The sequence below is a fragment of the Oryx dammah genome, unplaced genomic scaffold (assembly GCF_014754425.2).
Source record: "Oryx dammah isolate SB20612 unplaced genomic scaffold, SCBI_Odam_1.1 HiC_scaffold_22, whole genome shotgun sequence".
Classification (NCBI taxonomy): domain Eukaryota; kingdom Metazoa; phylum Chordata; class Mammalia; order Artiodactyla; family Bovidae; genus Oryx; species Oryx dammah.
Genome location: NW_024070206.1, coordinates 39,271,184 through 39,298,503, shown reverse-complemented (window position 1 = coordinate 39,298,503; position 27,320 = coordinate 39,271,184). Strand labels below are relative to the sequence as shown.

Genomic DNA, 27,320 nt, shown 5'->3' with positions numbered 1-27,320 from the left:
AATTTTTTTTTCCTGAGAATCATTTATTTTCCTTGAGAGAAGCAAGTAATCCCTATTCACTGTTCTTCCAGTAATTTTGGAAGAAATTAAGCAGTGACAAGTCAGTTAGGATCTAAGCAAGAAAAGAGAATACAGTCTAAACATTGAAAATAATGGAATTTAATCCAGGAAAATAGCCACACAGATGATGGAAGGATTGAGAAGCTAAATTGAGGATAATAAATCAACCTGGAAATTAGTAGTAGCAGAATGTCACAGGTATCAGCACCCATAGGTCTCAAGGGACAGAGAGAAGAAGTGATGTTGTGTGTACGCTCAGTTGCTTAGTCACGTCTGACTCTTTGCAACCCCATGAACTCCCCACCAGGCTCCTGTGTCTATGGGAGTTCCCAGGCGAGAAAACTGGAGTGGGTTGCCATTTCCTTCTCCAGGGGATCTTCCCAAGTCAGGGACTGAACCCAAGTCTCCTGTGGCTCCTCTAGTAGCTCAGAGTACAAGGTCATTGGGAAAAACTAGAGGCAACAAAGGATGAGTCTGAAAGCTGGAAAAAAGCTTCTAGGGGTCAGCCCCCGAAGAACCAGCAGAATACGAGTAGGGCAAGGAACGGACATGAAGTTAAAAACACGCATAGACTGGAACAATGGAAAGTAGAGAGTGAGGTAAGTTAATAAGTTTTCCATTTTCATTTTCTCCTCCAGAGTAATGTTACACTAGGCAAATTGATTTACTGATACTTTTTTAAGGGCATTAAGTTTAGCTCCTGGGAACTGCATTCAACAAACGTCTTGTAAATAAATGAAATCACCATTTTAGTTCCACATATGACCTCAATAAACCAAATTTACACGCCCTTAAATGATGAGACAATAACCAGCCTTCTCTTTGAAGTTTAATAAAACGTATAAAGGAGGTATTGCTGTCTTTTTGGATTAGATTTAGACGTGGTCAACGTCCTGTCAGTGGCATTGTTTTATTCAGAACAGTGAACAGACGTACATTCTGATGTTCTGGAAATCCCCATTCTTTATAATAAAACCACACTTTGAAAACAGGACTCAGGAGGAGGTGGAAAAAACCACACACAATTTCCTCAACAAGACCACCACTCAATTCCTCTCTTTCTCTCCATTCTGCTGCAAAACTGACAAGGCGTTTTGCAGACTAATGGTAAGGCACCAATTTGTATGAGCAAGCCTTTTGTAATGTGGAAGGGTAATTATGTATGGTGGTGGTATAAAAATATTTATCCATCCATTTCATGGCCAGGCAAAACAAAGTTTAATGTGAGCACATGGGAAAGCTTAATTGTCACACTGAAGTTTGAAGACCACACCTAACTTAAACCATGTCCTACTTTAATTTAAGCAATATGAGATCTCCCTGTGAGCAGCCTCTGAATTGTAAGCTTTATCTCAGACTCAGACTTGTAATGATTAAACTGTCATTACCACCATCAAATTCTTTTCTCATTTACATCATTAAAACTTAGTCTTGTCTCATTTTGGCTCATTACTCTGATATGAAACACTATTATATATTAAAAAATAGATGGCCTGTAGAATAGAATGAACCATTATTGCATTTGCTTAATAGAAACCAGGAAGAAATGTCAAGGTCATCTCTGTACCTCACACCTTGTCGTTCATATGGCTTCTGCTAATAAAAAAAAAAAGTAAGCAAAAGGCACAGAAACTAAGTCTTTCACTATGCAGCACGCCACTAAAAGTATAAAATGCTGGCCATAATGAACCCCATTTTCTTCTCACGCAAAGAAAAGAAACACTTTAAGGGGAAATAGTTCAAAGTCCATCTTAAATTCCTTGACTCAGACTCACTCACCTAAAATTCAATGAAGAAACAGTATGAACTTTCCAAAACCATCTATCTTCTTTTCTTTGAAACGGCAGTCAATTCTGGCATTTAAAGACTTCCCAAGCTTTTCATCCAGGGACTTGTAAATCTCACTTATCTGCAATGAGAAAACACACTTTTATTTAGCTAAGTAACTCACACTTACATGTTTATTACAGAAACAGAATGAGCAGATCTAGAACATATGGTGTTTTACAAATCCCTTCATCCAGTAAGAATGACTTGTAATACTCAACTCAGAATTTTGGTTCTCAATTGCTATAATAAATGTTTAGAAAAATAGACATTTGTGCCAAAAGTCATTTTACAGATGAAGATGGGGAGGTCCAGAGGGTAAAGTGAGCGTCCAAAATTAAGCAGCTGGTTAGTAACAGAGTGGGCTTCCCCTGGTGACTCCTGCCTGCCAATTCAGGAGACACAGCTTCCATCCCTGGGTCAGAAGAATCCCTGGAGAAGGAAATGAAGACCCACTCCAGTATTCTTGCCTGGGAAATCCCATGGACAGAGGAGCCTGACGGGCTACAGTCCATGAGGTCATAAAGAGTTGGACACAACTCAGTGACTGAGCTCTAGCACGCAGTAACAGAGTAGCCTTTTGGGTTCCTAACACTGCCTTTTGTTTTTGGTTTATTTAAAACCCAGAAATGGGAAAACAGAGAATCTTCTGTGTTTCCCAAGTTGGTAAATTTCTGGAATACTGTGTCACCACTATTTCTACTAAAACTAAGGAAACTAGAGTTGGGGGCAGAGTCCTCAGCCCAGCATCCACTCTGATGGTAGATGCAGGCGTAGGCTATCGCAGAGGCACCCTGATGTTCCTGATCCACATGCTTTATAGTGTTGCGTAGCAATGACATAAAGAGAAAATAGTTCAGAATATGGTCTGTTGGTGTTTTTTAACAAAGCAGAACGATTTTCATCATCTTGCCTTCAGAGAAAATTCACAAAGAAGAGAAAGAGAGGCTCCAGGTCAAACTGGGCAATTTGCCCAAGAGGCCCTGCCCCGCTGGATGAAAGTGACCAGGTGCTTTACCCATCACCTCCCTTCAGCTAGTCTTTCCCACCTTTCTGTCTTGCCCCTCCCCGCCCCCACCTTTCCCACTTTCTTCCTCTCACTGGCACTCAAGCTGGATGTTGCTATTCCATGTCCTATGTCCTAGGTGGCTTGAAGGAGCAGAAATCTGAAGCTCAGGAAATCCCATGTTCAGATGAAGGAAAAGATGGGGAGAAGGGAGATCACAGCAAATAAAGCAGAGAAGGTTTCTGATGGCAGTGGACCTGGGAAAGGAAGGGAGAGGAGCCTAGCTCCGCCAAACTCTCTTTTCTGGCCCAGGTTATCTAAAATGATGGCAATCATTATATTGCTCAGATAAAGAGGCCGTGTGAAAGGACCTATAGGCAAGCTCATGTTTCACAGCTTAACTGGGATCTGTGACTTCAGTGGAAGTTGCCGTTTGGATGACATCTTGATTATGAGCAAGCTTCAGCTTTTGCTGTTCCTTCTCTACCAGGAAGGGGTCTCCATCTCAGCCTGCATCTCACAGGCAGTGACAGAAACCAGTTGTCTGATAGGCAGCTCCGTCCCTACCACTATCGGCTTCTGTCCCCCAAGACCACTTCCGAGGACCCAGAACTGATCATCCACAATTCTCTCTAGTCTTGATCCTGAGGGTGGCCGCCTCCCAAACTGCCACTGAATGAAAGGCATCAATCCTCCCCTCTCTTCTCCCTGCAGCCTGGTGGACACTCGCATAGTAAAACCTCACGTGAACCTTGATTAGGAAGAGAAAATAATACCTTTCTCACTTTAAATTCTCATTTAATTCTACATTAGCTATCAAATTCTAGTTTGACCATGTGATTTGAGGTTAAAATTAGCATCATGGGGTAACATAGAGTTCTGTCTCCTTCATCTGGCTCCCTGAAGACCATGAGTATGTTGCTTGGAGGCTGGAGTCAATATCGTACCACTGAGTACAAGAGAAAGAAGTACAGTAAGTCCCTATATATAAATGAGTTCTGTTCTGACAGCATGTTCATAAGTCTAACAAAGTTAGCCTAGGTACCCAACTAACACAACCAGCTATATAGTCCTACGCTGTGCCTAGTCACTCAGTCGTGTCCGACTCTTTGTAACCCCATGGACTGTAGCCCACCAGGTCTCTGTCCATGAGATTTTCCAGGCAAGAATACTGGAGTGAGCAGCCACTTCTCCAGGGGATCTTCCCAACCCAGGGATCAAACCTGCATCTCTTGTGTCTCTTGCATTGGCAGGCAGATTCTTTACCACTGAGCCACCTGGGAAGCCTCTTACCATATATAATTGCTATAATTTTTCTTCTCTATAAGAATATGTGCAATTGTAAGCAGGGTCAGTCTTGTTTATTTCTTCATCATCTTTAGCACATCATCCTTAACGGTGAATAATACTCTTCACTAAATGTATGTTCAGTTGAGGGGGGAACAACTAGCAAGTATGAAGGTCAGTGTTTTCCCAATTGTTCCTACACAGACTTGCAGTATAAACTTAATTAGAGCATTTCACCAGATTATTCGTTACTGGTCTAAGAACATTAAAGTGGCTTAGGAAGCTACAGTAAAGTGGATTTGGGATTGTGGCCCTTGGACTAAATTCAGAATCACCTCAGACACAAGGCTACTTACTAGATGAGAGCCAGGGAGGAGCCTGTGGATATGGGCCTTTCTGGATGCCTTAAAGCTGGAGACAGAATTAGTGCTCAGGGATGGATACTCATGCACCCTCTCTGTTCCAAGGATTTGTTCCTGTTGACACATAGTTCAGCCTGAGAACCGGGAAGATTTTGGATGTCTGCACGTATTTCCTATTAAGGGCAGAGATTGCTGCTTCAAGCTCTGAGGATAAAGAGGCTGCAGCACTGGGTCAGCCTAGCCAATAAGATCTGGTATAGCCCCCTCACAGAAGGGCAGAATCCCAGCAGAGATTCTGGTCCCCAAGGGAATTACCTTTGAGTCTGGCTGTATCTGTTTGTTGCTGTGCAGATACTTCATTTCTGTGAAGTTCTTAAGTCTGTCTTTTTTTTTTTTTTAATTGGGCTATAATTTCTTTACAATATTGTCGGTTTCTGCCATACATCAGGCTTCCCTGGTGGCTCAGCTGGTTAAAGAATCCGCCTGCAATGCAGAAGACCTGAGTTCAATCCCTGGGGTGAGAAGATCCCCTGGAAGAGGCACGGCAACCCACTCCAGTATTCTTGCCTGGAGAATCCCCATGGACAGAGGAGCCTGGAGGGCTACAGTCCCTGAGGTCACAAAGAGTCGACACAACTGAGCAACTAAGCACAGCACAGCTGCCATATATCAGGAAGTCTTTTTTTTTTTTTTTAAGCTTTTTATTTTGTATTGGAGTATAGACGATTAACAATGTTGCAACACTTTCAGGTGAATAGTGAAGGGAGTCAGCCATACATACAGGCCTATCCATTCTCCCCCAAACTCCCTTTCCATCTGGGCTGCCACAGAATATCAAGCGGAGTTCCACGTGCTAAACAGTAGTTCCTTGTTGGTTATCCATTTTAAATACAGCGGTGTGCACATGTCTGTCCCAAACTCCCTATCTATCCCTTCTCCTCCCCGGCCCTGTATCCTTCCCCCCAACAACTGTAAGTTCATTCTCTAAGTCTGTGAGTCTGTTTCTGTTTTGTAAATAAGTTCATTTGAATCATTTCTTTTTAGATTCCACATTTAAGAAATGTCATACGATATTTCTCCTCTGTCTGACTTACTTGACTCTGTATGACAATCCCCAGGTCCATCCAGGCTGCTGCAGAGAAGTTTTGAAGTCTTTGGCCAAATAACCAGGGAAATGAATTTAATCTCAAGAGGCAGTCGTGTATCTAAGCTCTGGCCGTCAGATGATAACCCAGTGACGGCAGACACATGGGCTGTCTTTCACGATTCTAAAACTCTAGGTAACAGTACACAGGGAAAGTAGAGTGACTGCCTGCTTCACATCTAAGTCACCTACTTCATTATCCCCTACAACAGGCGTCCCTAACCACTAGGATCTAACGCCTGATGATCTGGGGTGGAGCTGATGTAATAATAATACAAATAAAGTGCACAATAAATATAACGTGCTTGAATCATCCCCAAACTACCCCCCACCCCAACCCTAGTCCACGGAAACATTGTCTTCCATGAACCTGGTCTCTGGTGCCAAAAAGATTGGGGACTGCTGCCTACAACACATAACAGATTTCAAGAGGATATTTGAGCAAATAGAAGAAGACGGTAGCAGTGTTTCGTTTCCCTCTTGATATTTCACCAACAAACAGGGATTAAAAAAACTCACACTTCATCAGGGAGGTTAAAGTAAGATAAAGCAGTGAGAAAAAGAGTATTTAGATGAAATGGCTGTCAGCAGAGTAGACATCTACATTCTGCAGTGAACGTGGAATTTTTTTTCCCAGCAGAGAGCCGGAGGCCTGCTGACATTTAGGAACCTTTAAGAAAAAGGTATGCTTGTCAGCATCAGTTCAGGCGGGTATTCAGTCAACTGTTTTCAAGGTGCTGAGAAGGAAGAAGGTGGTTTAGAAAGGATTTCTCAGCTCTGTTCCTTGCACAGCATGTTTGTGTTTTTCAGAGGGACTGCCTTTGTGCCTCTATCTGCGGCCTCTCACTGTAGGCTCAGGCAGTTGCTCACCCAGATGATATTTGCATTTTAAAAGAACATCCTCCCTTTATGTTTAACCATTTGTACTGCACCTGGGCAGGCCCCCCACAGAAGAGCTCTGTTGTGGAGAACTCACTTAAGTACCCATTATTTTTTCTTTTTCAAAATAATAAATGTAAAAATAATTAGCTCTATATGAAGTATTAGAAGAAGTATTTATGAAGAAGCAAGTTTAATAAAAAAGATGAATCAAGGGATGGCTGGGCACTTAAATAGCTCTTTAAATAATCAAAGTAACTTTACTTTTAGGAGGTATGGAAAATGTAATAAATTATAAAAATGAATAACATTCACATTCCACTAGTGAGAGGCAATCCCTATGAATATTTTCTACATTTACCTCCAATTATCTATACATACCTGTGCACACACACATGATTTTTAATGAAATTGAGGGATTCTAAAGTGAAAGTGAAAGTCGCTCAGTCGTGTCCGACTCTTTGTGACCTCATGGACTCTACAGTTCATGGAATTCTTCAGGTCAGAATACTGGAGTGGGTAGCTGTTCCCTTCTCCAGGGGATTTTCCCAAACCAGGGATCGAACCCAGGTCTCCCACAATACAGGTGGATTCTTTACTGGCTGAGACACTAGGGAAGCCCCAGGGATTCTAAGAGATATATAATTTTATTTCAAGTTTTGTTTGGTTTTACTTTTTGTCTCTGTGGTTAGTGAGCCACACATATTCAGCATAAATAAATGCTATGAATTTTTTTCTGGCTATGAAATTTTTTATAAAACTTGCTAATTAAAGAATATGACATATGAAGGTTTGGGATATCCAAAGTCAGCAAACGCTTCTTTGGTTTACTTATGTGCTTTATATACACTCACATACACAAAGAAGTATAAGGCAGTATATTATTTTATTTCAGTATAAGGTAGCAGATTTATTTTATAATAGTCCTTACTTTGTTATAGAAATCTCTACTGTACAAAACCCATGTATCCTAAAATATCAGAAAAATAAGAGCCATTTTTTTTCAGAATATATTTTTAGAGTGAGTAATTCTCTCAATCTGTAAGCTTTTAAAAAAATACAATTGTGAGACCACAATTAAATGGTCTCATTAACTTACACTATCACTAAACTGAATTATCTCAAAAGTTTTCTTTAATGAAAATCTCTTTTTATGAACAATATGCAACTAAACCGAGTACACACAAAAACTACCCCCTAGTGATAACCTCATTAAACTTTTAAGCATGTTGAACTTAATTCCAAGGAAGGCAGCAAGATGAACAGATTTTCGCTGACCAGGGAGAAAATGGTTTATCTATGCTCAGCCTTTTGTCTCTTGCATCTCAAGATGTAAAATTGATCAAAAAGAGAATTAAATTGAACTTTGAGTGTTAAATCAGAATGACAGAGATTTATCCAATTAATTTTTAAAAAGACAAAATTTTAATTAGCCACATGTGGGTATCTTATAGAGTCTACTGAAATTTCCCTGGTGATATGTGACCATCAATATTTTGCTCCAAATTTATGTTTACTCATTTGCTAAAGTCCTGCACATGTCTTAGAAATTAATGCTGCACTGTGATTTGATATGTGTCTGATTTTACCATGATATAAAGATCCAGCCAGAACAGAAGACAGGAAGGAAGGAAGAAGGAAGGAAAGAAGTCATGAAACTGGATACAGGGGGAGGGAAAGCCAAATTAAAAAAAAAAATTTCCTATGACCTTTACTACGACCTTTACTAGTTCCATTAGTAACAATTTTTTAAAAGAGAGATGGATGAAAATGAGAATAAATGTTTCCATGAGGAGTTCCATACCTCTCCAAATATCACAAATTAAATGTTTGCACTACGGAGACAGAATTCCACATTGCTAAACATTAATCTTCTCTAATATACATAAACCCTAACCATACAGTTCAGGCTTCTAAAATCACATGTCTGCAAACACAACAGTTATTTGGACACAATTTCAGTGACAAATTTTTTGGGGGACTTGTAATATATCTCATGTATCTTGTTTCCCCAGAAAAAAATATTTATGTGCAAAATACAGAGAGCGTTTTCTTGGACAAAGAAGTGCTTTTTCTGGAACCCATAAATAAATGGAAGGATCTGATTCTGGGAGCCAGTTCAGGCCTTGCCCTTCAGTGGTGCACTCTGATCTTGACTGATGACCTTGAATGGGCCACATGCCCTAGTAACCACCTGAGGACAACAGAGAGCCTGACTGATTTTCATCTGACTCAGAAAAGAGGAGTGTCTTTTTAAAAAATGCAAATAAAAGATAAAGCATTTAATGAGGTATCATTCATCTCCATGACACTTTGGAGTTTAAAAAAAAATGATACTATGGCCTGCATCATATATACTCAAACTTTTTCTTTTGAAGACCCTAAAGAGCTTGTGACTATGTGTGTTATATCTATCAATATTTACCTTACTAGAAACTGACTTAGAAATTCTTAAAAAATTATTTATAAATGTGTTTACATAACAGTGATAAACCTCTTTGAATGTAACATCAATAAGATATTTTTAAAAAGAAAATATTTTCCAAAACTAAAAAAAATGTAGTGAGAAGTAGGGCATGCTTTTACATTTTGGGAAAACTTTATTTTCTGGCTTCATAGAAATATGATAGCTGGGTTTTCATATCTGCTTCTGCTTTCAATCTATTGCAATATGTTGTTTTGGTTGAAGAATATGAAGACACTCCAAACTTAGGCAGATGTGCAGTTCAGAATAGAGTATTTTTATAGTCTTTCAGACAATTGTGGCTATTTTTCTTTGATATGACTGAAACTCAGCAAGTGTTGCTCCTTAAAGGTGAGTTGCTTCATGAAATCTGAAACCATATCAATGAAGTTGGCATAAACCATGTTGTTGTTATCATTGCTTGCTTTTTTATTTTTATTTTTTTTTACTGTTTCTGCATGGTAGTAAAGAAGATGATTACTAACCAGTACAGTTTGGTGCCATTGCCTTGTTTTGTAATGAAATCACACCGGTTTTGAAGAGCCTAAGCTACTCCATCTTGTAAAAGAACTCCATTTTGCAAAGGTACCAGGCAAACAGACTTAGACTTTGGATATTGCCTAAACTTGCCCCACTGTGCACGAGCCAGTCAGCCCTTAGGTTAAACCTCCTGACTTTAAGTTCAAGAATTTGTGATTTACCTTGGAAGTAATGATTTACCTTTGTGATTTACCTTGGAAGTAATGAGTTACATTTGTGATTTACCTTGAAGTAATGATTTACCGTGGAAGTAAAAAAAACAATCAGAAATCCACACACAACCCTATAGAAGAGGGTAACCAATCAGTAGTCCTTCAGCCTGAACACCCCCTTTGTTATCCTTTCACCTGAATATTCCCTATATAACCCCAAACTCGGGGCTCCTCTCCTTAGCCGCTGCGTCGGTAACGGTGGGAGCCCCAGCTCGAGCTCGGTAATAAAAACTCTCTTGCTTTTGCATCGGATACTGGCTCCCTGGTGGTCATCGGGAGATTTCGAGACTTGGGCATAACAGTTTTATCCACCATTGCTTTTTCATCATCAGTGCAATTGTCTACACAGTCAAAATGGCAAGTAATATGTTAGAGTTATTATTAAAATAGTTTTGACCTCAAAGACACTATCAAAGTGTCTAGGAGACTTCACTTTGAGAACCACTGGCCTAAAAGGAAGAGAATATAGTAAGGAGGTTGAGCGAAGGCTCTGAGGTTGGACAGAGTGGTGATAACACTCACCTCATTACTGATTTCATCTCCATGAAATACTTAGCGAGTCACCCACTTTTCCCACACCCTCTAAAATAGGAATAATAACAGATCTTCCCTCCCAGAGGTGTTACAAGGATTAAAGGGGACCCCTCAACACAGTGCCTGACACATGGTAATCTCAACCAATCTTAACTATGAGTGCTAATATTTATATTATCGCTTCTCTTTGAGATAGAGAAGCAATGGTTTGAGTAGCTCAGCATATCAGCTGTATTCGCTGGCATTTGTTTATGCTGCACCAATCTAAATTTAGTTCTGCATTTTCTCTGTTGAGGACAAGCTACATGCAGATAATGTATATTTTCCAACCAAGTTGAGTACAGAGATTGATAGCTTGCCCTTCATGGGCTGATTTTTCAGATGCTCATGTAGTCAATCATGAGAAAGATTTCTCAGTAGTTAGTTATGACAAATGCGAGAGGAGAGTTTGATGGGGATCCATGATCTCTGAGTCCCTGATCTGCAACCTGCCACAGCCACGTGGGGAAAAAGATTATTACCAGCAGGTTACACTATGATCAGAAAGTCAGATCACAAGGAATCACAGGAATTCCATTTGCCTAAGGTCTGGAACCAACACTTTAGAAATGTCTTTCCTACAACATTTGCTCTTGTACTAATCTCAGTCCTCCAGATTTTACCACTTTGTAGAGAAAACTGAATTCAAGTAAATAATCTCTAAGGAAAAAAGGGGGCACGTCGGTCTTTGTCTCAATAAAGGGTGAGGTGTGCACAGGCACACGTATAAACGTATGCTGCACTCTCACCAACAGGAATTTGGCAGATTCTCTGAGTGCTGGAAAACTCTAAGCTCATAAATTCATCTAATATCAATAAATGGGGGGGGGGGAGGTGAGTATTAGTCAAGGAGACCCAGGGACATTCTGCCTGCCTATTTTACTCTTAGGAATATTTTTTACTGCTTCAAAGATGTATGCTCTCTCTTATTTTCCTTGTAATTATAAGAGGTTCACCTGGGCTATTTTTAAAATCACTTTTGATATTTACCTAGGTAGAACAGAAAAAAATCTAAAATGAAACAGCTCTTAACAACAAGAAATCAATGATACAGGCTTGATTATAAGTGGCACATGCTATTTGGTCTCAGTGTTGGAAAAAATCATAGAGTGTGTTAGTGATGGAACTGAAATGAAGTGTGCCCTGTTGAAAGAGAGCAGCGCCTTCTGGTTGTCCCACATACAAGCATGGACTAAGAATGGTCATATCTTCTTATTTTCATATTCAGGGTGGAAGTCCAGAGTTTTACGAGAAATGTTGTTAGGTAACTGAATTTAGGCTTCCCATGTGGGTCAGCGGTGAAGAATTCACCTGCCAATTCAGGAGATGAGAGTTCCATCCCTGGATCCGGAAAATCCTCTGGAGAAGGAACTGGCTACCCACTCCAGTATTCTTGCCTCAGAAATCCCCTGGATAGAGGATCCTGGCAGTCCATGGGGTCGCAAAAGAGTCGGACACGACTTGGCGACTAAAAACAATAAAAAAAACACGTTGGCAGGATTTCAGGCTACCATATTTTGGATTTCTCCAAAGACACAGTTTCATCTCCCTTCCATTTAATGGATCAATATACAGTGCCCTCCACTCATCTCTGTCACACTGGTTTGCAAGGGCGGGGACAGCGGACAGAGAGGAGCCTTGATCGCCCTCCAGTGGTTACAATGTGCCATAACAATTGGCTGAACACTCCACTCTTGTTATTTATTGAAAACTTTCGTATTTTGGAAATTCCCTAAAATCAATATGAACCACGTGGTAATTTTACTGTTAGATCATATTCGACTCTGGGATAATGGGCGACAGAAAGAAGGAGTAGGGAAATCTGAGTAAAGACTTGAGACTTAGAATGCACAAGGGTTTCAGATCTAGCCACCAGGAAAAGAATGTAAAAAAACTGTGCTCTAACTAAAGGCAGGGCCAGCAGTTCAAGCTGCTGGATGAGAAGTATATATTGTGCTGTATGTTTACAGATGGATGCAATGTGAAGCATCATCTTATCCACTGGCTAGAGTGGTACCTAGTGGTTACCACCTAATTTGATCCCTGTTTTAAGAATTTGATAGTAATTTTGCATTTATTAATTAATGGAGAACACATTATATCCTTTTGCTTTAGAAGCTGAACTTGAAGAAAGCATTTTTAGGGTGTGGAAGGAGATACATTAATTTTTAAAAAATTAAACAGAATTTCAAATAGCTCAGTAATACGGAACTAATACAGGTTCCTGAGAAAGTTGAAAAATAGATCCCGTGACAGCCTTGCTTCACTTGGATGCCCACGTTATCTTAAAACCCTGTTCCCGAGTATTATATGCCTCTAGCTCAAATGTCAACTTTCAAGGATGGTTCCCTGTGTGTATTCATTTCCTCGCTGGTTTGCCCCTCCTTGACACACTCAGATAATTTAATGAACTGAAATACAATTGCTTTTAGAAGCTCAATACTTCATTATACTTTTGTTTTAAAAACAGTTTTTGAGTTGAGAGGATGTCAGCAAAACCAACCAAAAGAATGTGGCTGTTGTTACAAGGTCAGCTTTTCAGAAGCTGGAGGCAGCTGCTATTGGCGTGCTGTCAAGCAATCACCCGGGGGGCAGCGGGCAACGGCAGGGCCATGAATCAGCAGTTCTGCCAACACTAAATACGGTAACCCATTAATGTGCAAGATAACAGGTACACATGCCTCTTCAGAAAGCGCTGGAGGGGGAAATATTTCATTTCTCAGGTTTAATTAGAAGGAAATCCGGGTAGGTGTGATTAAAGCTCCGATGTGAGATCCCATGTGTGTTCCTGGGTGTGCCTGTATTGGGACCTGGATTGCCATATTTATCCAAATGGATTTCTTCTGTGAGAAGAGAAAAACATTCAGATGGAGAGCTGAAATGCCAGAAGTTTGGTATTTCAAATGAGATACTCTTGAGCTCAAGAGGGGGTCATGTTTTAGACTGTTCAATCCAAGAGCCACTTCTGACCATTGAGCGGTTCACGTGTGCCCCATCCAAATGAAGACGGGTTGGACGTGTAAAATACACACTGGAGTCCAGAGATACAGAACAAAAAATAATGAACCGTATCTCTTTGATAACTTCTATTGCTTACATGTTAAAATGGTAGTATTTCTGATATATTGGACTACGTGGAATATATTTATACTAATTTCATCTGTTTCTTTTTATTTCTTAATGGGGCTACTAGACAATTTAAAATGACACGTGTGACTTGCACTACATTTCAATTGGACAGTGTTGCTTGAGAAGATATTTGATTTGATCTCCTTCCAGTCTCTCTCATACAGATATAAAGTGAAAGTGAAAGTGAAGTCACTCAGTCGTGTCCGACTCTTTGCGACCCCATGGACTGTAGCCCACCAGGCTCCTCCATCCACGGCATTTTCCAGGCAAGAGTACCGGAGTGGGTTTCTTCTCCAGGGGATCTTCCCGACCCAGGGATCGAACCCGGGTCTCCTGCATTGTAGGCAGTCGCTTTTACGGTCTGAGCCACCAGGCAAGTCACAGATACACAAACACACACACATACACACATGCAAGGGATAAGAAGGACATCATGGTAGTGGGTCATTTAATAATGACAGGTTTCAAAGTTCTATTCGAGGTGCTAGTTTGGAAATCTATACTAAAGAATAGTACAACGTAAGTCGAAGCACTGGAAGCTATACTACCTTAAATCACCAATTGACCTCAACTTTAGATCCAGGGGTGAAAGTGCATTTGTCATAGTTCATTTAATTCTGGCCACTTTACTAAGATTGAAAGGGACAGCCAAAGATGCTTGAAATGTTTTTCCTCTCATCACTCTTTTTTTTTTTTTTTTTTGCCATGCTATGCAGCATATGGGATTTTAGCTCCGGGACCAGGGAACAACCCGTGCCCTCTGCAATGGGAGAGCACAGTCTGAACCACTGGACCACCGGGGAAGTCCCTTCTCATCACTCTTATAGAAGAACAAAATGACCTCTGTAGAAATGAACTGGTTGTACCTTCCTGATCTGTTAAAGACATAGACACTCTAAAGAAGGATTTGACTATGATTGTCCAAACTGGATCATAACACATTGGCCTATAAAACTCTGACTTAATAAGGATTTTATTAAAAGCAAAATCCAGACTTTGAGGACTTTGGAGGCCTCAAATCAAACAGTTGCCAATTTGGGGTTCCAAAGTCATTCATCTCTTACCTTTAAATTCCTCTTTAATCCATTTTAACTTCAACTATCAACTTTATTTTTAATAAACACAGCTGGAAAACAAAGAGCTGAGCAGAGAGTTCATCGATGGTGGATGGGCCAGTGTGAAAGATTGTCCAGGGGACTTTTCTAGAAATAAAAGGTGGTTCTTGAACTTGTTGGAAGAAAGGGTGAAGTTCCTTAAATGTTTCTTCGTTTAAAGCTATGCAATGTCTCCTTCTCTTCTCAAATAAACAACCTAATTTTGTCCTTCAAATTTAGAACTTGAGACAGGTTTCTGGGGAGACGTCTATTGGAGAATGGCTCATTATACACCCCTAACATCTCTTTCTAGTATTCTTCTTTCCCTAAACTGATAACATACAAAATTTTGTTGTTTAGTTGCTAAGTCGTATCTGACTCTTTGCGACCCCATGAACTGTAGCCCACCAGGCTCCTCTGTCCCTGGAATTTTCAGGGCAAGAACATTGGAGAGGGGTTGCCATTTTCTTCTCCAGGGGATCTTCCCAACATAGGGATCAAACCCGCATCTCCTGCGGCTCCTGAGTTTTGGCTGATTCTTTACCACTGAGCCACTGAGGAAGCCCATACAAAATTTAGGGCATTCATTCAAAGTTACAGAAATGTTTTAAAGAAAATCAATACATTTATATTTTAATAATTTTTCAGATATTTTTCATATGCACGCTTTCTTATTTTAGAAAGTTGAATGTTACATTAAGTGGTAAACTATGAACATTTTCATAAGAGATCAAAACTAGACAAACACTTTTGCCACCCATTTGGGTTAATTTTTAAAAAATAGTCCCAGTTTGGACAGTTAAAGGAACTGGATTCATCCCACATTTAACTTTCTGACAAGTGCATTTTTAAAATCTAAGTTCTTGACAAGTGTTTCTGAGTAATATTAAAAAAAAAACTGACTATATTTGGAAAGCATCACAAGAAAGAAAAGCTTAGGCAAGCTAGGAGAAGCTTTGTAGCATTTGTAGCATAGCAATCTTATATAATCTGATACCAATGGTTGGGATTTAGAAGATGTTAAGACCACAGGTATGGAAAGATTATATAAAAGAGGGTGACTTAATTTCACTAAAGTTTTAGATAACTGCATTACAGTGTTAAAACACTTCACCATCTAAAAGTTAGAATTTACTCTTGCTTTTAGATTTTATTACCAAGAAACATAACAAAAATAAGGATTCCTATATATTCTAAGATATTACGGGTTTACTCTTTCAGAGAAACCAAATAAAGAAAAACCACCGTCCAGTCAAGGCTATAATGTTTCCAGTAGTCATGTATGGATGTAAGAGTTGGACTATAAGAAAGCTGAGCACCAAAGAATTGATGCTTTTGAACTGTGGTATTGGAGAAGACTCTTGAGAGTCCCTTGGACCACAAGGAGATCCAACAAGTTTATCCTAAAGATTAGTCCTGAGTGTTCATTGGAAGGACTGATGTTGAAGCTGAAACTCCAAGACTTTGGCCACCTGATATGAAGAGCTGACTCATCTGAAAAGACCTTGATACTGGGAAAGATTGAAGGCAGGAGGAGGAGGGGACTACAGAGGATGAGATGGTTGGATGGCATCACTGACTCAATGGGTATGAGTTTGGGTAAACTCCGGGAGTTGGTGATGAACAGGGAGGCCTGGTGTGCTGTGGTCCATGGAGTCACAAAGAATCGGACACGACTGAGCGACTGAACTGAACTGAACACCACTAACAGCAGCTGTGACATCTGTAAAATACGGTGTGGGAAAACTGACAGGGCTTGGAAGACTTCGACATGGGGGTTAAAAGCAACTTCAGATTGCTCTCTGACCTGGAAGCACAGAAGAAAGGAGTTAATGGAGATTGACAGCTTATCTCAAGTCCTTTTAGTATGGCCTTGCCATTATCAGAGGAAGAAAAAGGACACGATTCTCAGACAGAAAAGGTAAGATGAGCCCCTCTGTCCTCCTAAATGTGATTCCTAGCAAGAGATAAAATTGAAAGTATATAGCTTTCAAGGAAGATATGGTGTATTTAATGGAATGTTACCCAGTCATATAAATAATGAAATATTGCCATTTGCAGCAACATGGATGAACCAAGAGGTCATCATACTAAGTGTGACAAACATCATGATATCATTTATATGTGGAATCTTAAAAAACAATACACATTTTATTTACAAAACAGAAATAGACTCACAGTCATAGAAGATAAACTTACAGATAAATCAGGGATTGTCATATACATACTGCTGTATATAAAATAGAATAACAACAAGGATATAGGCACAGGGAACTATACTCAATATCTTGTAATAACCTATAATGGTAAGGGATCTGAACAAGAATATATCTATATATAGAGAGATATATTATTTTATATGTTACCTATCTATATAACTGAATCACTTTTGCTGTATACCTGAAACATTGTCAATCAACTGTATTTCAATAAAACAAACAAAAGCAAAGTATATAGCTTTCACTGGCTTCACCATGATGAACTGCTTTATTGAATGACTTACTTCACCTTTTCTAGGATTGACAGTCTGTGTTTAGCAACTAAAATTGGAAATGAACTCATGACTGAGATATGTCTAATGAAAGAAAGAAAAGGAATTTGTAAGTACAGCTTTATAAAAGGAATTTATCAACTGTTTTAAAATTTGACAATGATATAAAGCCATCCTGTAATGGGATTCCTTAAAGCACAGCATTAAGGTCAAGAACATTAAGTCCATTTGTATAATTTAATTCTTTCATCTGCAGCAAGAGAAACAGTCAACAATTAAATATTATTGTCAGCACGTGCATAAACATACGTGCATGTGTGCACGTGTGGGTGTAGGGTGTTTGTGTGAAGCATCCATTGTCTGCTCACGTAAGGACAGAATGGAAAGTTGATAGGTTTAAGAATAAGGTAAATTGACAACTTAGTTTTTTTGTATATATAAATATTGACTTTTTCCCCAGAGAGTCTACCTACTCCATGGCACATTTTAAAGACTCCTGGAAAGACTGGCCTATTCACACTCCAACAAAACAAGAGTTTTATTGTACTCAAATGCACCAAGTTCTTAGAGAAATACTCTGGCAATCTAACTTTCAGAAAAATTTATCTATTAGAATTTATTATTAATAATAGTATACTTATTAATATTTGTTAATAGCAATAGTACTTACAGGAAAGAATACAATTTAACCAGAGTAGTGACACTTTGAATATTTTTAGAAATTAACTGTGAAAAATTTCTATGATAAAACATGAAAATATAAGAAAAAAAACAGCTGAACTGGCAAAATGTACAAGTCTGTTTCTATATCTAAGAGTTTTTCCTTCTCATTTAATAATGGTTAATAATACTGAACAGCATATTCAAAAACCTGCATAGCTATGCCTTTAATCACTGTTGCCTTTACCAGATAAATTTAAGCAAGTAGGATTCTGAGCATCTTTAAGTAGGAAAGTGCTGCTGTAGGGTAGAGGAGAGGAGGCCCTGGTTGGGGGTGGGGATGATTGGACTTATTCTAGGGTGATGTTCACCTTCCTCTTACTCCAAAGTACCAATTGTGTAAGAGAAAGGGAGGCAGCGATTTCCAGTAACTGACCCAGAGAAGGCTGGGGGTAGGTGGCTGTAGTGCAGAAAGGTCATTTCTTGAACCCAGCAGTTTACTTGTCTGCTTACCAGATTCTGACTAGCTGAATAAGGGAATACCATATGTTGCCAGCATACTACAGGGTTCTGAAAAATATTACATATTTACTAAAAAACTTCCTTAATGTTTTATATATATATTATGTATATAATTTTATATAGAATTCTCTCTATATGTATACTGTCTCTATATAATTTAGATATATAATTCTTATGTAGGTTTATATTACATATACATAAAATTCTTATATATATTTATATGTATATATAATTCTTTTGGAGTTTTACAGTCCTAAATACATACATAGAGGAAAATTATCCAACATGGAAGATGAGTTCCCGAATCTTCTGCATTTCAGGCTTAGCGTATGAGGTTTGTTTGCAGAATGTGCCCAAGAGATAAGCTTTCACAATGAAGCTCTGTTCCAGCGAGTCTTAAAGTTACTGCGTGCTCTGAACACACACTGACAAGATGCGGAAGTACAGCATAGTAGCCAAGAGCATGGGACTACAGCCATTACTCATTTCTCTAAAAGTATCTCTTTATCTTTAATGTAAGGATAGTAATAGTGCTTACTTAGAGTAATCTTGTGGATTAATTTTAGATAATGAATGTATTGTACCCAGAATATAGCTAGGTACTCAAGAACTGATAACTGTTCAGGGATCATTAAACCAGGGTGAACAGTGGGAAGTAACTAAACAGAAATTAGAGGATAGGAGCATTTCCAAAGAGTCATTAAAACGTTTTATTTGTTTGTTTGGCTGAGCCGGGTCTTAGTTGCTTGTTTATTGCAGCATATAATATCTTTAGTTGTGCCATGTGGGATCTAGATCTTTGACCAGGGACTAAACCCAGGCCCCCTGCATTGGGAGCATGGAGTCTTAGCCATTGGACTACCAGGGAAGTCCCAGAGTCATTTTTTCAATTAAAAATTTTTAAATTGAAGTATAGTTGATTTACAGTGTTTTAGGTATACACCAAAGTGATTCAGTTCTATATATATATTCTTCAGATTCTTTCCTAGTATAATTAGTACAAGATACTAAACATATAGATCTCTGTGCTATACAGTAGGTCCTTATTGTTTCTCTGTTTTACACAGAGTAGTGTGTATCAGTTAATCCCAAATCTCTAATTTATCCATCCCCTCCTTTCCCTGGTAAACATAAGCTTGTTTTCTAAGTCTGTGAGTATTTCTGTTTTGTTAATAAGTTCATTTGTATCGTTTTTTAGATTCCACATGTAAGTGGTATCATTTGTCTTTTCTGTCTCACTTAGTATGATGATCTCCAGGTCCATCCATGTTGCTGCAAATGGCATTATTTCATTCTTTTTATGGCTGAATAATATTCCATTATATACATATATATATATATATATAATCAACACCTTCTTTATCCATTCATTTGTTGATGGACACTTAGGTTACCTTCATGTCTTGGCTGTTGTAAACAGTACTACTATGAACATTGGGATATATGTATCTTTTCAATTAGAACTTTTATCTTTTCTGGATATATGCCCAGGAGTGGGACTGCTGGATCACATGGTAACTCTGCTTTTAGTTTTCTAAGGAACCTCTATACTGTTCTCCATGGAGAAGGAAATGGCAAACCACTCCAGTATCCCTGCCTGGAAAGTCCCGTGGACAGAGAAGCCTGGTGGGCTGCAGTCCATGGGGTCACAAAGAGTTGGGCAAGACTGAGCAACTAACTCACACATACTCTTCTCCATAGTGTCTGTACCAATTTACATTCCTACAGAGTCATTTCCTAAGTGAAAATATCCTCCCTGTCAATTCACAGCAGCTCTGTTGTATCAGCTATTTGAGAATATCGAGCTGGAAGATCATTGTCCAATCACAAAGAGAAAATTGTGTACATCAACCAGGTGAATGACTGAGGCCACCCAAGCCCATAACTAAGTCCACAGTCCCTTGCTGAGCCACCTCCCTAACCCAGACTTCCTCTCTGTGTAACACTTCGGATGCTGGCGTTAGAAAACATCTGAAACAGCCTCTAACACCTGACAAGGAAAGTCCTCCAACCCTTCTACACAGTTTCAGATAAAACTCAAACAGCATTAGCAAGTCTGGGTAAGTGCAAACTGAAGTGGCCAATGTACCCGAAGACATGTTATCATGGGTGTTTAGTTCAAAACTGTGTGGAATTCCAGCATGGATTCCACAGTGGTACTTTAAAATTCCTTAGGGTTAGGTGGTTTTTCCTTGTCCTTTTATTCAAACAGACCATTAATTCACTGGAGAGAATCAAGCCTCAACTACAGCACTCACCATGAAGACAATCAGGAATCAACTCCAGTATTCTCTGTGAATCACACAGCCTGCTGGAAGTGCAACTAGTATGCCTAGAAAATGCAGTAGTAACCACTAAAAATGCTAGCTGTAAATCTAGGCAGACAGCTATAAAACTGAAAAGGTAAGTCCAGAAAGAATTTTATTTTTAGCAATCAACAGGTAGGAAGCTTACTCTTATTTTCATCTTTTCTGATAGAATATACTTATAAGAATATACAAAAAGCATAAGTAAAGGTGGAGTACAGAAATGATCATGGGTATATACAGAGTCAAGAACTTTCCATGTGAAATCCTTAATGACATATTATCCACTTATGGGGTTTGGATGTAAATCCTGGACTCTTGTAAAGAACAATATGTTTTTAGAGGAACTGTTCTAGATTCAGGCTTAATCATTTAAAAAAAAATAATTGCTCTGCTTGACAATGTGGGTAATTAGAAAGTACCAAAATAAGGTTATGCTTATCCATTTTCAGAAAACGTATTCATGCATTTATGCATTTATTATGAACACTGCAGCTCATGGTGCAAAGTTATGAACTCTGGAAAATACAATAATAAATTGGACCTGGACTCTGTCCCTGGTAGCATAGAGATCTTGTAGAGCAATGAAGACTCACTACTCATTACTCAGACTCATGAAGTAATTACCTGTAGTGCAGCATCAAAAGTACCAAGAGCCAGAGGAGAGATGCACTTATGGTGTTTGGATTTCAGAGGATGAAGAAAACTGGAAGAGATTGGTCCCGTTGGGGGCCATCACTAAAGAAATGTCATCTGAAGGTAGCACCGGATGTCCCTGGTGGTCCAGTGGTTAAGAATCCACCCGCCAGTGCAGGGGACATGGGTTCGATCCCTGCTCTGGGAAGATTCCCCGTGCCTGGGGCAGCTAAGACTGTGCGCCACAGCTGCCGAGACTGCATGCCTGGATCCCGTGCTCCCAGCAAGAGAAGCCACTGCGATGGGAAGCACACACACCGCAACTTGAGTAGACCACATGCTGCAACAAGACCCAAGCACAGCCATAAATAAATAAATATCTTTAAAGAGACACAGCACAGTGCCTGGTGCGTAAAAAAATAAATGTAGCATGGCTCCTTCTACATGCTGGTGCTTATGAAGACTTATAGGATTAATAAATGAATGAATAAAAAGATATTGGAGGGATGAAGGGGCACAGTGCCTGGCACACACCAGTTATCAACAAAGGCTTCTTGAACTGAAGTGCAGAATTAGAGGAAGGACATTTTAGTCAAGGAAATAAGCAAACATTGGGGCATCTAGGACAGTGGGCAGGATTATGTAGGGGAAACAAATAGGAATGAGGCTTCAGAAGCATGGGACTGGACCTAGAGATTATCTCATTAAGTGTAGTAAGTCAGGCAGAGGAAGGCAAGTATCAGATGATGTTGCTTATAGGTGGAATTTAAAATATGACACAAACCTATCTATGAAACAGAAACAGACTCACAGACATAGAAAACAATTTGTTGGGATTTATTTAATACATTGGGATTAACGTATACATACTACTATATATGGGGCTTCCCAGGTGGTACTAGTGGTAAATAACCTGCCTGCCAATGCAGGAGACAAGAGACACAGGTTCGATCCCTGGGTTGGGAAGATCCCCTGGAGGAGGGCATGGCCACCCACTCCAGTATTCTTGCCTGGAGAATTCCCATGGACAGAGGAGCCTAGAGGGCTACAGTCCATAGGGTTGCAAAGAGCTGGACACGACTGAAGCGACTTAGCATGCATGCACACACTACTATATATAAAACAGATAAACAAGGACCTATTGTATAGCACTGAGAAATCTACTCAATATCTTGTAGTAATCTATAATGCAAAAGAATCTGAAAAATGATATATCTATAACACATATATGTGAGTGTGCATGTATAACTAAATCATTTTACTATACACCTGAAACTAACACATTATAAATCAACTACATTTCAACTTAAAAAAAAAAAAAAAAGGAAGGAAAATATCCACCAAACCAGAAACAGCAACAAAAAAGCATGGGGCTAAACCACACAGAATCTAGTCAAGGTGGCTGCATGGTATTAGATGAATGACCACTGACAGTTTCACAGCTACTACAAGACACAGTCCAAACTCCTTGACCGAAATCCCAGGGCTTTCTGAGATCTGGTGCCTGCCCACGTCTCCAGCCTTCTCTGTTACTCCCCTCTCCATTCATGCTGGACTTTATTCAGTTCCTCAATAAACAGCATTTTTTTTTCTCACCTCCTAGTATTACATGTACTTTTCTTTCTGGTAATCTTTCCATTTCTGTCCTTCTGCCCCCTCTGTCCGGCTAACTCTTACTTACCCCTAGGTCTCAGCTTTACCATCGCTTCTTCCAGGAAGCCCACCTGCTCCCTGGACCAGGTGGCTCCCATTTCTCTGCTGTCCCTTTGATCCTGTACCTCTCCTGGCGCCTTATTGTAACTGCCTGTCTATTGTCAGTCTTCCCTGTTTGTGGCAGACTCTTCCAATACAGAGACCTTGTATCTGGGAGCTGTAGTCCCAGGACGTAGCTCAATTTCTATAATACTCATTAAATGAATTTGTTGAGTGAATGAAACAGTCAAGTCCAGACATGAGTGCTAGGAATGTTCATCTGACTGGAGTATATCCCATATTATTGGATCAAGGGAACTCAGGCTTTAAAAAATAAAAGTGGCTGGCCATGCTGTATGGTCATTAAAATGTCATAAAAATTCAACAGCAACAATTAACATTGACTGCTTACCATGCCAAGCACTGTGTTAATTACTCTCTAAGCATTATCTCATTAAGTCCTCAGAGTAGGAAGGCAAAAAGGAAATGAAATCATAAATACAATTTTACATAAATAAAATCTGACCACTTTACAAAAACACTGTACTACTTGTAGTTCTTGCTACCACAGCTTCAAAGATAATACATGAAATATCTAAAGAGAATAGGGAGGTACCTGCATAAAGACAGATTAGAAAATACAGAGTATTAAAAAGAAGATCTGAAGTGTAAAAGCTTTGAATGATCTGGAAAAGATAATAACAAACTTACCCACTGGAAATTCACTGAAACTTCAGAAAGGTTTAAGACCCATAAGAATGTATTCAATATTATGAGGAATAGGTTGAAAATGGAATGCAATTTTTAAACATTCTAATGACTCATAAATCCTGGAGTTGTAATAAATTACTAACGGACATTAGGATTTAGAGGCAAATTCTTAATCTGATAGTAAAAAGAATAACTACATTCTTTCATAACACATCTCCTGGTATTACTGTAACAGAAGAAAAAAAAACAAACATGTTTTTAGCAGACCCAAGAGTCTGATTCAATGTACTAACTTTGTGTTCTTTACTGACATTAGAACAGATATTCATAAATACTCAATTGTAGCAGCTTTTTCATGTAGGCCTGGTATAGAGTCTGTGTCCAAACTCTATAAATATTGATTGAATACTAGGAGTGACCAGGAGTGCCACGGGCTAAGAACCTGAATTTTCATTCTATTTTGAGGTAGAGACATTGGCTCCAAACCCCAAAGATGATTAAGAGGATCTAAAAAGGAAAGAGCATCTAATTACCAGCATTACTATAAAAAGACCATGTCCCAGGGGCAGTGCAGGAGCAGAGCAGGTGCGTACAAGTGGGGAAAACAACACACACCCACACACCTCTTTCACTGTTGTCTCTTGATTCAAGTAACTGGAACTTCACCCTTGACACAGAATGAAGAGTTCATCTGACTCACAGTTTTTCTGCTTGTAGTTCATTTTTAATGCTTTGGCAGTAAATTCAGGGGCTTGGAAGGTCGACTTCTTCTCTTCAAACACTTCGCTTTCAGGACGTGAGGATGTTCACTTTGTGTTCCAAGGGCCAGAATACAGTGTAATCTGAGATTTGGCTTGGCTGTTCTGGGCAGTGGGGAATCTTTTAAAAAATGTAAGACTCCTTTGACTCTCAAATTCTCCTGTGTAATTAACCTTATCTAAAACTTTGAGCCCTGCACCCTACTTTTTTTTTTTTTTTTGGAAGACTGAGAAATACCAGTTTTGAGATAAGTGAAGTAATCAAATATCTGACTGGATTTATAAAAAGCACCTTGGAATCTGAAAGCAAACTTTAGATTTTTATATTCCTAGCCTACCTTCACATACAACCTAGTGTCAAGACAACAAAGTCAACTTACAAGATTTTTCAATTTCCTATGGTTGCTTTGGATTACTTAATAATCTTGAAGTAAGGTATCTACATGACAGGAAAGAGCAGGGGAAAAACAAAGAAATGTCTTTAAAGATTATTGGAAAAGTGTTTTTATAGACAATGGGGCATTTGTCAAAGAGAAAAGTAAAGACTATCACATAAGACACAAAATGAAAATGCAAGATTATAAATATCCATGTGCTTGGTAGAAACCAGCAAAAACCTCTTTGTTAAAGGCACACTTAGTCTCTGAGTTTGTTCTCTCCAAAGATCAATAGGCCATCAAAGAATTTTATCCATGGATTTGGAGCACTAACAGCACATTTTGGGTAAAAATTATTCAAATTACTTAAAATGGAAACATTTCACACAGGTAAAAGTCATTGCCAGAAGAATCCCAGAAATGAGGCTCTATCTTTAGAGACAGGGAACCTACTGGATGTATTTCACTGATTGTGGGTATAACATCCACGGAAGAAGTCTGCTAAAGATTCACAGCCATTCTTACTTGTGCAAAGAAGTCAATTTGCCGACTTATCAATTCCTAAGATCATAATATACCTTTGCCCAGATTGTCTTAAAAGCTGATGGATAAACACTGACATAGCCCTCCTAACATCTCTGGGAAATCACTATGATGTGCATATTCAAGATGATAAATACAGACAGAGATAAATTTGCAAGCCAAGAACTAATGAAAAATGGAGGAGAGCAGAACAGAATTCAGGAGCATCATATTTCCAGTGCTCAGTACACAGCCTTCTTATCTCCAAAGAAATTCTAATAAAGGCCTGGGCCATTACAACTGACTCTGAAATAGGAGAATACTAGCTTCAAGAATAAAGATTAAACACTATTACAGTATTTGGATTACTTCCTAAGACATTAAATTGAAAAATTAAACCAAAACACACAGTACCACATTAAGAAGATACTAAAGATGGTCCAAAATTTACCTTTAAAAAGTTTTTATGGGTAAAATATTTGGACCCTAAAGACATTTACACACACATATAAACACACACACAAATAAAGAGTCTTCCACTTTAATTATGTAATTTGCCTAATTAATTTCTTGAAGACAAAGAGAAACAGAAATAGAACATAATCTAGAATGAGTTTTGAAGAACCTCAAGAATTTGGTCAAACTTTAAATGTCAATTATTTGACTGATCTTTAAGCATATCTTCTGTGTTGGGATAAAACTTCTAAAAATATCTGAAAGGAGCAAAACTAAATATTTTGAAAGGTCTACATTGAGTAGTGAAAGTGAAAGTATTAGTCGCTCAGTTGTGTCCAACTCTTTGCAACCCATGCACTATAGCCTGCCAGGTTCCTCTGGCCATAGGATTCTCCAGGCAAGAATACTGGAGTGGGTTGCCATCCTCTTCTCCAGGGGATCTTCCCAACCCAGGGATCAAACCCGTGTCTCCTGCATTATAGGCAAATTCTTTACTGTCTCAGCCACTAGTAGTATAGTCTTTGTAAGGGCACTTCAAAGAGAATAAGCATTCAGAACAGAACCAGAAAATTCTATTGCTGCCAATGTCCTTCTGCTCCAATCTCCCTCTTATCCAAAACATGTGTTTCAAGTCCTTCCATCTATTCTGCCTCCATCTTGTTCTAAACCACTGCCCTAGTTTAGTCATCTTATTTGGATGATTTGAAATAGCCTCCTTTGGTAACCATAAGTTTATTTTCTATGTCTCTGAGACAATTTTTGTTTTGTAAATAAGTTCATTTGTATCATTTTTTTTTACATTCCAAATATAAGCAATATCATATGACATTTGTCTTTCTCTGTCTGACTTACTTCACTGAGTACAATAATCTCTAGGCCCACCCATGTTGCTGCAAATGCCATTGCTTCATTCTTTTTTATGGCTGAGTAATATTTCATATGTATAAAAGGAGAAAGAAAGGAGGAGGAGGAACTAATTAAGAGTGTGGGGTTAAAATATACACACTACTATATTTAAATAAATACCCAACAAGGGAACTACACTTAGTATCTTTAATAACCTATAATGGAAAAGAATCAAAAAAGAACATATATGCTCATATGTATAACTGAAACACTTTGCTGTACACGTGAAACTAACACAACATTGTAAATCAACTATGTTTTAATAGGAATTAAAAATAATACAAACGAAATAGCTTCCTGGACTTTCTACTTCCATTCTTACTCCAATTCTTTACAGAAAGTAGGAATGCTCTCTTAAAGTGAACATATGATTACATCAATCCTTTTCCTTCAGGATCCTGCTCACTGGCTTTTCATTGTGCCTGCAGAAAAGAGCAAAAAGGCTGAACATATGACAGGCACCTTGATTGGTATAGTCTTTGCCTACTTTTCTAGCCCGACTTGAACCATAACCACCCATTTCCTCTGGATACCTGTTACACTAGCCCTTTTTGTGCTCTTGAATGTATCAAAACAGATCCTTTGAACCTGATGTTTTCCCGATCTGCAAAAATGTGTCTAACACCTAACTCTTCTCTTTGCTAAATTTTACTCATCCTTCACTCACACTCATGGGCTCACTTACACTCACCTAGATCCGGACATC

At 38.9% G+C, this 27,320-nt stretch overlaps 1 protein-coding gene across 26 annotated transcripts in view; it reads right to left on the bottom strand.

Annotated features, from left to right (window-relative positions):
* Window positions 1-27,320, bottom strand: part of DTNA (dystrobrevin alpha) — a 443,139-nt gene that overhangs the window by 237,443 nt on the left and 178,376 nt on the right. For all 26 annotated transcript variants that reach the window (XM_040264848.1, XM_040264850.1, XM_040264818.1 and 23 more), the window contains exon 2: window positions 1,840-1,969. The gene's annotated coding sequence lies outside the window, so the exon portion shown is untranslated. The remainder of the gene's footprint in view (window positions 1-1,839; window positions 1,970-27,320) is intronic.